This window comes from Sinocyclocheilus anshuiensis, unplaced genomic scaffold, assembly GCF_001515605.1.
Source record: "Sinocyclocheilus anshuiensis isolate Anshui unplaced genomic scaffold, SAMN03320099.WGS_v1.1 scaffold1316, whole genome shotgun sequence".
Taxonomy (NCBI): domain Eukaryota; kingdom Metazoa; phylum Chordata; class Actinopteri; order Cypriniformes; family Cyprinidae; genus Sinocyclocheilus; species Sinocyclocheilus anshuiensis.
Window position 1 is genome coordinate 380,565 of NW_015542553.1, and position 14,311 is coordinate 394,875.

At 34.7% G+C, this 14,311-nt stretch overlaps 1 protein-coding gene across 1 annotated transcript in view; it reads right to left on the bottom strand.

Moving 5' to 3' along the window:
* Window positions 1–11,664, bottom strand: part of LOC107694265 (neuronal cell adhesion molecule-like) — a 65,624-nt gene extending 53,960 nt beyond the window's left edge. The window contains exon 1 of the mRNA XM_016493911.1: window positions 11,458–11,664. The gene's annotated coding sequence lies outside the window, so the exon portion shown is untranslated. The remainder of the gene's footprint in view (window positions 1–11,457) is intronic.
* Window positions 11,665–14,311: the final 2,647 nt, after the last annotated feature.

Consider the following 14,311-nt stretch of genomic DNA (forward strand, 5'->3'; position numbering starts at 1 on the left):
CGCAAAAGATAGAAATAACTGACTTAAAACCATTTTTAGCTGGTGAAAATACTAGTGTTCTAATAATTTTGGCCATCACTATATTACAATGTAATATAGGCTATTTTATATTGAAGTAGTGAGTTGTATTGGCATTATGAAGAAGACAGAGGAACAAATGAGAAAGCAAAAGGAAGTGAACTAGAACTGTTGGCATGACGCCCCCTGGGGAGGCCACACATCGTGCCAAGACATGGTTATTTGATTTTTATGTTAATGATGTGGTTTGAGCAAAGGCCACATGCTAAGAGAGAGATATAATGGTTTTAGGGTTCCACACACGAGCGTACAGTTCTCACAAATCTACTGGAATCATCTGCATACAACAAAAGAAGTGGTGTAGCATTGTGCTTTAAAGGTATAATAATTTCTGTCCCACTAGCATCACTAAACTGATTTGAAAAAAAACACACACACATTATATTTTATTTATCTTCTTTAACAATTTAATTTAGCTTTATATTTAAACATATTTAAACTAAATAGTATAGAAATATCATAATGGCTATTTAAAAAATTTCAGCCATAAATTTTAAAATGATTTTTAAGTTTCAAGCCAGATTTCTTCTGTTTTAACCACTTATTCAGGCGCACCTTGTATAAAAGCTCTCACAACTCATTTTACACCACTGACTTATGTGCCTTCCATTTTATTGATCTGCCTGTTTATATAAAGGCCACAATTCTCAAAAACAGTCAATAAAACAGCATTCAGCCCTCTCCGATAAGGTCAACATATATTGGCCATATTTTCCACACAAAGCGCTCATTACCACACTGATTCTTATTTGTTCTGTAATCAAGATTACCCTTGGGTTTAAAAAGCACGCAGTAAACAGCGATGGCAGAAATCAGCTCTTATCTCAGAATGGCCACATAACTCAGTCGCTCTTTCAAGCTCCCGATCACACAACATCATCACCATGGAGACTCACTGTGGCAACAAGGCCCGGCGATGGTGGGGCCGCCCGGCGACCCCGACCTACCAGACATTAAGCCGGCACTCCGGAGAGAAACTAATCTTGTGTAACATACAATGAGCAAGCACGGAAAGAACAAACCAAAGCAAAGAATCAGACACAGAGGGAGAGTCGGCCAAGAGAAAGCTAATGAGAAACGTATTCTTCAAAAGAAAACACGACAAGCTGGTGGTTATAAAAAAAGAGAGTGGGAGAACTGGGGAACTACTGGGCCGTATTTCACTCTGAAGGGAGCTATACATCTGATGGATGAGAGAGGAGAGGGTCAGGAAAGGCTTCTGATATAATATAATATAATATAATATAATATAATAATTATATCCTAGTAATAAATAGAATAAAGTAAAAAATTTAAAAAATTTAAAATAAAATAAAATAAATGTTGTGACCCCTTTTTGTACAAGACCTGATCATCTTGTTTATTGGCTGAATATACATGAGCACCTGACAATGAAAAAAGAGGATTTACATACATCTAAATGTTGCAAAAACAATGTCATTAAACATCCAACAAGCAACATCCCAGAGATGCATTGCAGAAAATCAAACACTTTCAAAAGTTGCCTACATTTTCCAAATGAAAACACCCACACAGTTGTGCTTTCAGAAATCCAACCATATTCGCACCTGATTTCAAATTGACACGGCACAAAACGGATCTTACATGTCCCTATCCATCATGAAATGTTCCATCAGAACTAACTCTAGTGTGTAAGCACCCTAATTCTGAAAACATTACTGCATTTGTAATGTTTCACCTCAGTGTCCCGCAGTGACGTTCCCGAGAAGAGATTTCTCTCTGAAGACTTTCAACAGACAATAAATAACAGGAATACCTTAACTCCATACGGTGACTGTGAGAGTGTGGAGGTCCTGAATAATATTGTTATCCAAGCAGCAGAACCCCATTAATGCAGGACTACACTGCTACATGCCAGATACTGTAATTGAACAAAATGACAATAATCCAGAGAAAAATGAGTTAAAACAGCATGTGCTGAGCAGACAAACACATTCTATCATCTTAGAAGGTCACAGCATAGGCGCTATTGAAATAAGCACCTCCATATCCTAGGGTTTGCCTACAAAAAATAATTTGAAATAGTCAACTATATCTGGCCTCTACCGGACAAAATGACAAAAGCGATTGTCCACAACAGCATATTAGAGACCCATTTGGCCTTATTTGTAAGGAGTCAGGCTTGAGCGGGCAGCAATGTCATTTCCATGTGCACGTCCAGAGCGTCCGTCTCTGGCAGCAACAGACACTCAGAGCGCACATGCAAAATGAGTCTGAGTCTTGATTTCCATTATACAAAGTGGCATTACGTTTGTCATGTGGATGGTATTATAAATCAAGAGCAGTGCAGTGCATTGTGCAGCAGCCCTGACATGCCTTCACATCAGTTTCATGGGCACAGATGCATGAACCAGATAAACAGATGCAATTGTCCCCCTAACTGTTATGAATATTGAATTATTGTTATGAATATTGAAATATTGAATCTCTTAATTATCTGAATGGTTAAAATTTTAATTTTTAACTTGACAGGCATCCTTAAAACAGCATTTTAATATAAGAAACCTTTATTTATTTTTTAAAGGCATTATAAAAAGTAAAATTATGATATGATCCCTTAAATCTGATCCCTTGGCATTGACAGAAATAGTTTAACACTTTTTGCATTCACGTTTAGGGACAGAAATGACATCAAACCACTGCTTCACCACAATCCAACCAAAGACAGGAACATGTCTTTCTTTATTAAAAAAAGAAAGCAAGAAAGCTCAATAAACAAACAGTCGAGTGTTGACCTTTGCTCTGATGGTCTAGAGCCCTTGAAGGTCGCATGCATAACAGATTACAGGCTTGATATGTCAAATACGAAGTGAAGTAAATGGAGACCAAAACCAAGTCAAAGGAACTTCAGGGCTTTAGGATGTAAACTAGCTGCCTGTTCTAGAGCATATTGCACCTGACTAATGAATTAAAAAGAATATGAAGCAGCCAGACTAAATTAGTAGTCTAAACTGTAGGCCTAGCTAAATTATTCAGTGTTTATGCCACTGGCATTGAGCTGCCATATTATCATCCAGAGTCACCTACATGGCCAGAGGTCTCATTCTACCTCTTTTTTAATCACTTTAACATCATTTCATAATCTGAGCTCAGTGGAAAATATACCCCTAACAATGAATCAGCCCCCTGGCAAACCATAAAACTGGCTTTATATATGAACAGACAAACTACTTGAACGTTAACATGAAACAGCATTCACAATCTATTGTGACACATATGAGTCCAAGTGAAACAAAATATTTAATGAGAAAAAAAAGTTAGGACGGACTTGATTTGACTCTTGTAAATGTAATGGATCATGAAAAGTGTAAAATCCATACTAGAATGGAGCCAAACCTGAATGCAGATTTTTTATATCTGTCATGATTTGCTGTTATAACTGTTACTGCAGCTTGATGTTAAAATGATAACCAATATTAAATTACTGTATTAAATGCTGAAACATTTTTCAAAGACTTCATTAAAGGGGTCATATGATGCAATTTCAAATTTTCCTTTCTCTTTGGAGTGTTACAAGCTGTTCGTGAATAGATAAGATCCCTAAAGTTGCAAAGACTAAAGTCTCAAACCCAAAGAGATATTCTTTATAAAAGTTAAGACTTGTCCACGCCCTCCTAAAACGCTTCGTTTAAACACGCCCCCACATGTCTATGTCACTGTGTGGGAAGATTTGCATAACACCGCCCAAATGTTCACGCAAAGAAAGAAGGCGTAACTTTTATTCTCGCTGTAGTATTGTTGTTGCTGCCGCCATGTCGTGAAGGCGCTGTGTGTTTCGTTGTGAAAGCGAAACTACTTTGTTTGGACTTCCAAAAAAGGACACAACTAGAAATCAGTGGTTAAGTTGTATTTACAACACTCTTCCAGAACAGTTCAATCCAAATACTCAGATGTGTGCAGCGCATTTTATGGAGGACTGTTTCCTGATCCTGGTAGAGTAGACTACAATGCCGTCAGCCAGTCACAACGCACTGGATAGCTGGCCAATCAGAGCACACCTCCCTCTTCAGAACGATGAGCTTTGTAAAAATCGACGCGTTTCAGAAAGGCGGGGCATAGAGGAGCAACAATGTGGAAAATAATGTTTTTTTAACCTTAAACCGCATAAAACACATTGCATTACACCAAATACACAACATAATGTTCTTTTTAGCAACGTCATATGACCCCTTTAACAATGCTAATTGCAAATTAGCAATGCAAATTAGCTAAAGAGCTATTTGGCTATTGGCTGACATTAACATATTTTTAAAACATGGTAAGGACTCCTTTGCTGTAGGGGTGTTATAATGTCCTCCACTTTGCTATACTGATTTGTGATGCACTGAGGTCAAATTTAATCCTGAGGTCAATCTGTCTGTACTGCTGAACTATGACACAATCATGCACTGTTAATAAATCAAACCCTAAATCCCAACCGCAGCATGTATAAAAGCACAATGCATCAAGTTACCAAATAAAGATACAAAACAGCATTTTGGAAGGATTTATAAACATTTGCATGCTTCAAAAGATGCTCACAAACATAGTTTAACCCTATTACCCATATTGTCACGACAGAAACAAACCAAAGAGTTTTGTTACAGTCTAGATTCAAGTGAAAAAGTTAGTCATACTGTACTTAGGAGGGCCCACATGCCTGAATGTTTTCAATATTTATACCTCATAAATCATATGTCAGGAGTGATACTGTTATTCAATATAACTGTACTGCATTGATCGCCCACACAGCAGTGAGTTTGGTCAATTCAAGCCTCTCTTTCTCTCAGCAAGTCTCCAGTCTTTCACCACTCTATTCAATCGTTCATTCTGTTCATCACAGTCAGACTGAACTCCCGCCAGACCCTGTCAATCTGGATTCAGTGGAAATAACAGGGAGCTCATAAAACACAATGTGTGCAAGGAACTGTCATTCTTTATAGACTATAAAGTGCATTTAATATGGGGATATAAAATAAAAAGCTGTTGCCTTTAGTTTATAGAATTGTTTCGTTTCCCAACATTTTTGAATTCACAGTCCGATCAATAAGGCCTAATTAGCCCTTTATAATGATATTACTGTCCTTAAAATTATTTAAATATTTAAAGTCCTTAATTATTTAAATATTATATAAAAATTATTCAAATAAAAACAGCCATTTTTATTTACTTCATTATTATTATTATTTTTTTAATTCTTCAAGGTCTAAGCAAGCATAACTGATACATAACCCTGGATGAAATCTTACCAAACTTCAACAGTGTAATAGTTATAGTTTACATTATGTTTCATCCTTAAAAGAAAAGATAGAGCACATGACTCTAGTAGCATATTTTTAGAAAACAGTGCTAAAATAATGTTGGGCTTTCCCTAAACTGATATCATTTTAAGAGTTAAAGAGGAAGAGAGAGAAAGAAAGAAAGAAAGAAAGAAAGAAAGAAAGAAAGAAAGAAAGAAAGAAAGAAAGAAAGATCAGAAGAAAGATCAGTTTAAGGTGTCTGTATCAGTTTCAGAGGTTGTGAATGTGAATGAGGACAGACAGATGAAAATCAGTCTAAGAGAAGAAAATCATTTTCATGCCATAAAGATCTGGTAGATACAAAAGAAAAGTTTTTAAAGGCTTGTTTTTATAAGGTACACAATTCAATCTTTCACAATTCAATCAAAACAATCATTCTTTTACTTGTTCAGATTTCAAACCCTGCACCGCACCACTGAAGAAGCCAAATTTAATCTAACCATTTCCAGAACTAATATCAGTGCATTTACACAACTGGCAGAAAATAATCTACTCTTCCTTTTGATATAACTCATGTTAATGACTTTTCACAGTTGACAAGGGACTCTGATATGAAGCTCAAAACATCATTAAAGTCTACAGAAGTCTGTCTGGAGTGAGTCTCAGGCGCACAGGGGAGTTTGAGGTCTTTAAAGCAGGAAGTTGGATTATTTTAGACCTCCACTGTGATTCACAGACATGCTACAGACAGAAACCAGCCGCCAAGGCTTTTTGGAAAACTTTTAAAGGCAAAAAAACATGCTTGTGACTCACATTAGATCAATATTAAACCCTCATCAAAGCATACAGGAGTGTTTTGAGTGTGTTTGGAAGAAGGGAGGACGCAGGGTTCACAAAAGAGGCCAGGAGGACAAGAACAGAAACTTGTCTCACAGGAGCAAAATTTCACAGGGCTTGTGGGTGCCATGACCTCCAAGTTCTTCACACTGAGTCATAAAGTCAACACACATCTCTCTAAAGCAGCAAGCAGGCCACAGACCACAGCTCTCACATACCCATAAATCAGCAGGGTTAAAGCACAATGAATCTACGCCAATTTAAATATTTCACATTTCTCCCTGGTTAGGTTGGTCGGACGTTAGACGTTTTTCAACTAAATGCACGTTCTTGAGCTGCCACTGATATGTTGATGCAAAACACAAAGAAGCAGTGTCTTTAAAGGTTTGTTACTTTTTACTGAAGTTGATAATATGACAACTACAATTTCAAAATATTTACACTGTAAAGTTGCATTTATATTAATAGTTACATTATATACACACACACTACCAGTCAAAAGTATGTAATGATTCAGATTTTATAATGATTTTGAAAGAAGTCTCTTATGCACAACAAGGCTGCATTCATTAAACAATACAGTAAAATAGTAATACTGTGAAATATTATTACAATTTCAAATAATGGTTTTGTATTTTAATATATATTAAAATGTAATTTATTCCTGTGATTTTCAGCAGCCATTAATTGAGTTTTCAGTGTCACGTGATCTTTTAGAAATCATTATAATATGCTGAAATAATTTTTATTAAACAGTTATATATTAAATGTATTAAAAATAAATCCATAAACAATACTGAAGTTTATAATATGACAACTAGGGGGATGGAAAAACTTAATATATAAATACTTATATATATATATATATATATATATATATATAGTTACTCAACTTGTCAGGTGCACTGTTGTCCAATTCATCTGGTCGCAATTTACTAGCAGTTCATAAATTTAAAGCATAATTCACAAGCAGATATGCCTTTTTAGCCTATAATGCACTTGAGCTGAACTCACCGTGTCCTCATATCGGTTTCCTTAATGGTTAAACATAAAAGATAACATTCCTTTCCCATAAACAGTCCTAGACTTGAACTCTATACCTCACATTTCCTCCTCTGCAAGGACTTTTATTAGTGGTTAGTGCTGAAGACAAACAAACTAAAATAAAGTTCATGAGATGACAGTTGAAACTGAACAAAAGATGTATCATCTTAACCTTATTAGAGAAATAAAACATAGTATTGCCTACATATACAGAAATACAGACCAAATGTAAACATTCATCTGATGCATTTCGCAGTACTGCATTTTCCTCAGCTCGTACATCATAAATCAAGCCAGACAGATGGAGCTAAAAAAGCTTATATTTTAATCAGCACAACATACAGTACTCCATATAGGAGGCACACACATGCCACTTATTTCTTGAAGTTTTCATCACCCAAATTACCGTGCTTTATAATGTAATTCAATTAGAAGCATGAAGCTTGTGCATCGACTAAAATGGTACAAATTTATCATACAGCACATGAAATAAATCACTTCAACTAAGAGAAACGAGTCACTATATAAGCAGTGCTTCATGTAATATTGCTGATCACAGCTTTTTTTAGTAAAACCAACAACTCTGAAGAAGCAAAATCAGTTACGGTATATCAGAATCCAATAATTATGCCTTCTAGAGAACATATTTAATAAATATTATCCATGTTTTGATATGGTCCCATCAATTAGTTGGTGAATTTATGCTGTCAAATACAGTAATTTCAATAGACTGCAATATATACAGTATATATTATTATTTATATATATATATATATACATATTTTTTATTTATTTTTTTTGAAGTAGCAAATAAAACAAAGAACAGGCCTATTGTATTATGTTCTATACAAGAAAACTATTTTAAGTTTAATTATTTATTTTAAGTTTATTTTAAGTTTCTATATACTTCAAAAATTGTACGTTTAATTTTTACTTGTAATTTATTTAATTGTTTGTGAAATTTACTAGCAATTTCTGAGTGATTTTTTTTTTTGGCTTGGTTAGACCTTTTTTGCACATTTAAATCCGTGTTACTTGTCATTTCTTTCTAATTATCTGTGAAATCTACAAGCAATTTTTGATTGAAATTGGTGTTTCATTGTAAATTCTACCAATATTTGCCCACAAAATTTCACCAAAGTTTCGCTAAAGTGACCACACCTTAAAAGCACAATCCACTAGCTGATTGGTTGAAAGACAATCACATGATGCCGTCCATCTTCAGTCATGTTTGACCTTAATCTCCACTAATTGTTTATCAGCCATGACAAGAGTCACTTATTCTTTTTGAAGCATGTTAAGACAGAGCAACAGAGACGTTTGGCTATACTGAATAAATCTGTAATCCAAATGATATAATGCCAGTTTGATCTCAAATGAAATAGAGGCAAAAGTAGAATACCTACACCAATGTAACACCTGTTACATTTCCCCTGGCAGTTCCTCTCACAGAAACTACTACCACACCTAAAGTAAGTTAGTGCTACACTGAGTTCATGCCCCTTAAATCCAGCTCAGAATCTATGATGCATTCAAATCAGGTCACAAGGCACATGTGGCATGTTTGCAAAGCAATTACCAGCATGCAAATGTCTAGCCTGCCATGCCGATGACAGCTGGTGCAAATGTAAATATCCAGCATTTAAACTTACTGAGTCACAAATAAACACTCCAAAACCTCAGCACAAGCTATTTACTTCTTTCCCTGTGATCCTCTCTGTGCATTATTGTCCAGTCACTCCATAACAGATGGTGGAAAGTGCATGGCTAAGGCAAAGGTCCATGATGAAGCACAGCTGGCTTGGCGGCACGTACCTGGTGCCTGTTGTGCTTCATCAGCGTTGCTATAAATTCCCATCCAAAAACCCCCAAAAAAGCATTTGATGTGGCTCCACCTGGACTCTGTTCAGAATTCAATTTCATGGAGCATAATTTTGATATAAACAGGTTAAAATGCAGCAACCTAACAAAAAAGGCATCAATTATGGAACGTAATAACTAAATAGAATAGAAAGTTAAGTTCTTATTCCAAACAAAACTGAACAAAATCTGTAAAAATCCAAATTCAGATTTTCCAATCTACTTCCAAAATAGATGCATTTGATGGAGCAGTGACAAAGGTATTAATTGAAAAGTATATTTTTGCAATGAAATAATGAATTGTTCCAAAACAATTTCAGAGCTAGAAAAGAATTATCAAATTAAATTTAAAAATCAATCAAAAATGTAAAATAAATAAATGAAAATTAAAAAATAATAATAATGTAAAATATAATAAATAATAAAATCTAAAATCAAATATAAAATAAAAATATTTACACCCTTAAATATAAATAACCTGCTCCACAAATGGCTTTCTGTTCCTGTCTCTCAACTGCATTATACTAGCATTCACTCTCACACAGTCTAATTTCTGTTGTTACATCCCTGTACAAATGCTAATTAAAAATTGCTATGAAAATCTAAATGGGAAACTATTCTCATCACAAGGGACTTATGGCTCTGCAGCACACAAAGTAACAGCTGTTATGCACACGTGCATTATAATTTCCCATTGCCTGGGACATGAAAGCAAATGTCCCATATTTTCTCATTCATTAATCATCATTCAGTTGTGCTGATGTTAGACCGCCTGCAGGTCACCTATGAAGCCATCAGAGTATTTAAAATCCATGAAAAATTACAATGAATTAGTGCAGAGCACAAACCATCCATACAATAAATTGCCCTAACCTGCAGTGTGTGACTGTCCAGTGTCCAAATGAAATAGCACTAGTGTTGGCCTGCAGTAAATAGTCACAAAATATAATGAAGTGCAAGAAGAGTTATTTAAAAATAACTCTAAATAGCATCACCAATTCTAATTAAATAACATGTTTGACATACAACAGCCTGTAACCTCATAAACAGACCACATCCTGACATCTTTGACTTAATGTTGCATGTATTACAGTAAATTACACATGAGGCCCATTAAAAACACTGACCAATGCAGTAGGCCTGTGGTTTCATGATTTGACAGAAAAGAACTTTTGCATTATTTGTTTGTGGGTTTACAATATTTCAGTGTTTCTTCATGCTTGATATTTTACACACAACTACCAAAAGGAATTTTACAGAAATTTATTCATTTTCAGGGTCTTTTTACAGCACAAAGTAAATTCAAATATTACATTTTCTCAAAATCGTAGTAGATGTGTCAAGCTCAACCAATCGATTCAATCATGTTACCCACATTATTATAAGAAAAAAATGTCAAACAATTTACGGGAAATATACTATAAATATCCCAACATGTTGATCATCCAACATATGGCTACTACTGTACAATAATTTATTTTTGGGCTAAATTTGCCACCCTGTTACTGGTATAATTTGTTTGTATATTTATTTATTTATTTATTATTAAAACATTATAACCTATTTTAGATGTTTATTTAATGTAAGTAAAACTACAAAAAACTGGTTTAAACTGTTTTTAGACAGGTCCAATATTTTGGTAACAGTGTTGCAAAAGTTATGAACACCAAAGAAAAAGAATAGAAAATAAAACAGCTTAAATAATATTCAGTTGACAACACAGAGGCTGACCTTTCAGTACAATTGTCCTTTCACAATATGTTAAAATAAAAATAAAAGTGCAAAATAACAAATATGTACATTTTTAAGAGTTTAGGTCCCATTTGCAACCTTTTAATGGAAAATGTAGACTATAAAAGACTATTTTCAAAAAGAAAGAAGGACAGGAAAGAAAGATGCAGTAATGAAAGTGCCTTGTTCCCGTTGTCTTTTGTGGGGTATCCTATGACTGTAAACGGCTGTTTTTTGTCTTCATGCCATGACAGCAGGTCCATCTAGTTCTCAAATGAAAATGAATAAATACCCAAATCAAATATTTACATTTCAGAAATGCGGCATAATGAACAAATATTGAGGGATGATGCCTTTAAATGACGAGAACACCTGCTGGTGACCGAGCAAGATTTCAATTAAACACAGACTTTCATGTTGGGCCGTTTATCAGCACGACACACAATGAAAGCTTCATTTTAAACGAAGATTCACATTATCCTTTGTGATGCCTGCCATATCGCCGTGAAAATCCGCATCATCATTGGTTGCCATGGGAGAACCCCGACTGGATGCTCCTCATCGACTCAAATACTGCACCTACTGCGCATTCTCCTTCCCAAACGCGTCTCGCCATGACCACGGAAAGAATAACGCTGCATTCAAGATAAAGAACCGTGAAACTCACCGATTCCAGTGATGAATCCTCGACCCGTCCGGTTTCACGGGATTGATGTACGTTTGGTGTGTTGTGTAGTCGACGCGCACCGCAGCTTCTCCTTCTCCTCAAGCGCTCCTGCTGCTGTCAAACGCGCACGCTCAGTGCAGGCGCAGCTGCAGCGCATGAGGAGCTTCAGGCAGACGGGAGCACTGGAGCAGGACACACACAAACACAAACGCAAACAGCACTACTGGACACTTTTTATACTCTTAACTTAAAAAGAATTATGGTTCAAAAGCTGTATTTGTTCAATTCTGTTTGTTTTTCAAAGAAAGGCTTATTCTTATAAATGATGGATGAGGCTCCTCAAACTTAAAGGGATAGTTTACCCCAAAATGAAAAATTTCCAAACCTTCAGCCTATGAGTTTCTTTCTTCTGTTCAACACTAAAGATGTTTTGAAGAATGGTAGAAACCAAACAGCTGCTGGTAGCCATCGACTTCCATAGTATTTTCATTTTTTGGTTGAATTATGCCTTTAAATTCATCCATTTATAATTTGTTTTTACTAATTATTTATCAAGTTTTTTAGTTGTGCTTATAATTAAATTTTTTTAAATAATAATTCAATATAAAAAGCATCATAATTTCCATAATATTCAATGATACAATTTAAAATATATAAAACAAAATATATGTAATTTTATATATGTAAAAAAATGTGCATATAAATATAAATATAAAAAATAAATATACAAAAAATAGAAAATAATATATTCTGTGTGTATAGATATTACACACACAGAGAGAGGCACACACACGCTCACATTAGAATGGCAAATGAGCTCATCAGAATGATTGAAGGATTTTGTAGTGTTTTCTCTGTAGACTGGGGAAATACTTCTCAAATTGGGGTTTTGGCATGACAGGTAAAAAAAAACTTTCAAATACATAAAAAATAGACATTTCAAACAGTTCTTAGTGTATCTTTTAATCAATTAAATGTTACATTGGTGAACAAAAAATCAGTGTTTTAAAAAACCTTTAAATGTATACAATATCAGTAACATGCAAGAAAATAAGTTATCGTTGTTAAAATAATTAATTATAAGCATGTCATTAAAAGCAGTCATGGAAGAAAACCAATCCAACTCAAATCTACAATTTCCAGTCTACACAATTTTCTAAATTACTTCGTCAAAGCCATATTTAGGCATGTGTTTGTGCAGATGGGTAGCGTTGCTTTGTGATTTTTTCCATCCATGCAGGACATCTGATTTATAGTGTTGGTTTGGCAGTGCAAGTGAAAATGAGCATGTTAGTCCTCCCACTGTACAGCATCATGTCTGATACCCAGCCACGTCTTCTCAAAATGTGAATAGATGCACCACTTACTGTGCATGAAACCATGATTGTTCTCAAGAGTCCAGAATGTCATGGGACATCTGTACTATCGGGGAAATATGAGGAATACAAGGCACAAGAGATGGAGAAAAAAAATAAGAGTAGCATGTAGTGAAAGTGAAAATAAAAGACATGGAAACTAAAGTCTAACCAGTTTCAAAACTTTCAAGAGTATTTTTAAACAAGAAAGTTTGCACTGATAGGCTACTTCAAGGGTGCTCTCAATATAATTGTAGCTCACATCTCTCTGAGCAAATGCAGACTGTCTTTGTTTATACTTCCCACTTCCTAAATTGGTTTGCAGACAGATTTGAAGACATACATCATCCAGAAATAATCCATACAGTATGTACCAGAGCAGAGCCAACCGGTAGGCTGTTTGCTTATGGAAAGGAAGCTTTAAAAGAAAAAAAAGAATAAGGGGGAAGCAATAAATTATGAATAATTTCGGCCATTTTATGAATAATATATAATCATGTAATCTATATAAGTAACTGTAATCTGATTATGAGCATTTTAAAATGTAATATAATACTCAATGTACTCAATCTGATTACATAATCCAGAATACATGTAATCAGTAAATACCCAGCACTGTAAATGATGCATTATAATCAGAATATTGACAATTCATTTAATTATAAAGGAATGGTTAGCGTCATTCCATTTACTCACCTATGTGTAAATAAACATTGTCCTCCGCTTCTTCATCATGTCTAATTTATATATGACTCTGTCGTTCAGTCTCATTTGTTTTTTGTGATATGTTTTTATTTTGTATTTCATCACATTTTTGGCTAAATTTGAAAGTTTCTTCAAATTTCCGTACCACAGGTGTGAAAGTGATTGAGAGCAACTCTTTGAGCTGGAACAGAAAATATCATAAACCTTATGGTAGAGAAGTGAAACAAGAGATTGAAGCCCAACATTTTTAAACCTGGATCTTGTGAAGGTGGAGAAATGGTTGCTAGGGAACAGGTCTAGATTACATAGGGGACTGACATATCACTTTAGATATGAATTTGCAAAGTAGAAGAGTGTGACAACAATTCGGATACACAAATAAGATGTCAAATATTCATTTCCGCTACAGAAAATAATAATACTGAAATCATCTTAGTGACATATTAGTCACATTTGATGCTGAATGTGTCAGAAGGCTCTAGTCTGTTTTCCATTGCCTGCCTGAGGGGATTCTGGGAGGTGGATGATGCAAGAGTCGAGTCAGACATGCTCCTTTTCTGTTCCTACTCGATCGATGGATCTAACACCTTCTCAGCTGAGAACACACACGCTTTACACATCCAGCATCTGTGTGATTATGGATCATGACAAAAACTGCATTGGCTGATAGTAACAAAATATGGAGCAGATACAATCCAGATTAGAAATTGTTCAATTAAAAAAAAAAAAAAAAAAAAGGGGCAAAATGTCACAAATATCACTTAAAAAAAAAAAAAAAAACAAAAAAAAAAAAA